The sequence below is a fragment of the Lottia gigantea genome, assembly GCF_000327385.1.
Source record: "Lottia gigantea unplaced genomic scaffold LOTGIsca_510, whole genome shotgun sequence".
Classification (NCBI taxonomy): domain Eukaryota; kingdom Metazoa; phylum Mollusca; class Gastropoda; family Lottiidae; genus Lottia; species Lottia gigantea.
Window position 1 is genome coordinate 20,426 of NW_008709753.1, and position 3,757 is coordinate 24,182.

Consider the following 3,757-nt stretch of genomic DNA (forward strand, 5'->3'; position numbering starts at 1 on the left):
GATGTTTGGCCAGTGGTCACATCTCTTGTATTTCACACTGCAAAATGTTACTACTTCATTAACCCAATAAATAGCAGAAAAATAGGATAAAAACTCTTAAAAAACATACATTGATCATATACAAAGTTGTCCTTGAAGTCAGTTTGTAATCTATAATAGATTGTTATTTTTCTAGTACAATACTCTACATAATTACATATATAATCTTTGTAAGATATATAGAAGCAGGAAGGTAAACATTAAGAACACAAGTTATATGGATATACTGCTTCTAGTTTTATTACATACTACATTTTGAAGCACATACAGGTAATGTTATCAAGTAAAAATGATTTTTGTTACCTGTATGTGTTTCAAAATGTAGTATGTCATAAAACACAAACTAGTATATCTATATAAATTGTGTTCTTAATCATTACAGTATTAGACAAAAACAGTTAATTAAAAAATTATTCAAGTTATATTTATACATATCAAGTTATAAATATACAATTTACAAATCAAAACAAAAATGCAACACTTTGACGCTAAAAAGTGAGTTTAACTGTAATATTTACTATTATATTTAGTACTGGTATTATTTATATTTATATTACTGTTTTTACTCCCTTAAAAGAAATTAAATCAAATATGGTATTCTAAATGAGAATTTTAACATATTTTACAAAAATAAAATTACATTTCCAAATAGTTCCAAACAAAATAATGAAAGAAAATAAAAAAACCATATTTAACTTAGCATTTCTTTTGAAACCTATCATATGGTCCCTACAATCAAAATGTTTGCATATTTTAAGTGAAGTAACAAAATAATTGAATTACAATTAACATAAAGGAATAGTTCCAGATAACCTAATTTATTACAGAATGTTAATCTTAATGTTACATGTCCATGGTAAGGCAGTTAGTGCATCTTTAGCAGAATATCTTCTAAACTAAGATTTGTCAAATTTGCCAATTATTAAACTTATCAGCTTTCTCAATCATTATATTCAGCAAGAGACAATAGAACAAAAAGAACACAAAACTAATTATCAACATTAGCATTTAATAAGATTATGATATGTCCTAAGTGATGCAACTGTTTCCATGTGATGTGTATATAAATACACTGGATGCATATTCCCAACCCAAATTATTAATCTTTACCTACATTCTAGGTTCAAGTGAACTATTCCTTTAGTAAAATTAAAAAGTTAAAAACTATTCATATTTGTTTTAATAAACTACATAAAGTATCAAATAACTGAATCAACTTAATCTGTACCTAGCTTTATTATGTAACAAGAGCAAGTTTGACCATTTACCTCTGTTTTGGGACCAATAACTAAATAACTCTGTAATGTTGCTTTGATTAAAAGTTTTCAGGTTTTCTTAACATGTTATATATATTTCTTCCAATGTTGACTGAAAATATAAAAAATACTTCTTTGAAAATACAGCACAAACTATTCATACTTCTGTCTATACAAATGATTGCATATGCTAACTTAACCAATTCAGATGAAAGATGATTCTTCTTAAGTTACCTTCATTTGATAATGTTAAATGCATTTGGAAAAAAAATAACAGAATAGAATAGTACCTTATTTATTACTGTTAATGCAGTTGAAATGTTGTGGTAATACATGTGAACTTGGCCATTTATGTTCTCAGATTATTGTAAACAGTTGTACCAGTACTCAGCTATCTATGTATTCTGCTCTCTTTCTCCAAAAACTATTTTCATTCCTACCCACCATTACCCACCCCCACCCAACAGAGGTAAATGGTCTTCCCTACCCATCTTTTTTCCTTTAAAATACTATATCTGAACTGTTTCTGAAAATAGAAAGTAAATTACAATAACTGAATGTTAACAGCTTCATGATAACTATAATATGTAGGTACAATAGTAATTTTAACACGTTTTAAATTAATACCTGAACTCATATAAACATGATCTAATATTGTATTGCCTTCTGTTGTACTCTCTGTCACACACTGTTTAAACCCAAAGTCTTGAAAACAATCCTTAATAGAACTATGTCCTTCTAATAGATTTTGATTGAAATCTCCCATAATAATATAATGATAACCTGACTTTTGTAACTCAGTCAACAATCTTTCTAATTGAGGCATGAACAATTCTAATCTATATCTTGGTGGTCTATAAATTACAATTACAGAAACATTTTTATCTGGAATATTACAAGCAACATGTTCTATATTTAATTGTCCTAATCTTATTATATTACAAGCTTTATTTTTACTATAATATATTCCTACACCACCATGGTCTTTTTCTTTAAGATTTTAAAATTAGCACTATCATCATAGCTATCGTGACGCGCTTGATTATAAAATATAAAATTATCCAATCGTACTTTAGCAGGGTTCCTTACATTTCTTAACCAAGTCTCTGTCAAACATATCATATCAGAGTTCATAAATCTTTTGTCATGTTTTAAATCTTCTAAATGTGTAGTAAGTCCTTGAACATTAAATAAGATAATATTATAACAATTAGGTTTAGGTTGTTCTTCAGGTTGTAAAAATCTTGGCATTTCATTTAAAGCAGATTCAATCTTTTCATCACAAAATATAGCTTTCTCATTAAAATCTTGTATAATCAATCCTTCTAATGTTTTAACTCGACTTAATGCAACATATGCTTGACCTGTTTGAAAAATTCTATCTAAAGAAACGACACCTCTATCTAAACTCAAACCTTGTACTTTATGAATAGTTACTGCATAAGCTAGTCGTAATGGAAATTGACGACGAACATCACCTTTATAATTAATATGTGTACTTTCATATCTTTCAATAGGAATACTACCTGGTTCAACATTAGGTGGAAGACGATATGTCTGCTTACTCAAACCAACTTTAGCATTGTTAAATTTAACATATATCTTTCTAGGTTTATCATTTTGATCATTTTCAATAAATGTCACAGTACCAAAACTTCCATTAATCAAACCAGCTGAAACATCTAAATTAACAACTAACATTACATTTGATCCAATACCAACTGTTAAATTATCTACTAGTGGTGTATCTGTTGCTTTAACACAAGAATCTTTTAATATCATTCTACCTGATCTAGCATCTTTACTATAGTCTAAAGCTTGAATAGAAATAGAATTGGGACATTTTTCATTGATCATTCTTGTATTGTAATTATCTACTTGTTGATTTGTGGAAAATATATGTAAGCTGTCATCTTCTAAATTTGTAACTCTACTTTGTAACATTTCAATATCTGAAGCCAACATTTCTTCACTTTTCTTTCTTTTTCTAATTCTATTTAAAAGTTGAGCGAAAGCTAAATCATCTTTCTGTCTCATGATTTCTGTCAACTCAATCAGTTTAAAATTTCCATTCCAAATATCTATTACACTATCATGACATAAACTAGAAGCTTTAACTGGTTTTAATTGCCACATGTCACCAAAACAAATTACACAGATATTACCAAATAACTCATTACTACTAGTACCTTTAATTTGACATAATCTACCATGAATATAACACAGTAACTTGTGGTCTACCATAGAAATTTCATCTATAATCAGAATCTGTAATTTACGATATTTACACCTCAATGTATTGACAGTTTCTTGTCCTAATGGTTGATATGGTAATGTAAACTTGGTTCTTATTGACAAACTAGAATGTATAGTACTTGCACCAATTGCAAAAGCCGAAACACCTGTCGGCCCAGTTAATAACACAGAACAATCATCTAAGTTTTCTGCAATTTTTGCTAAAA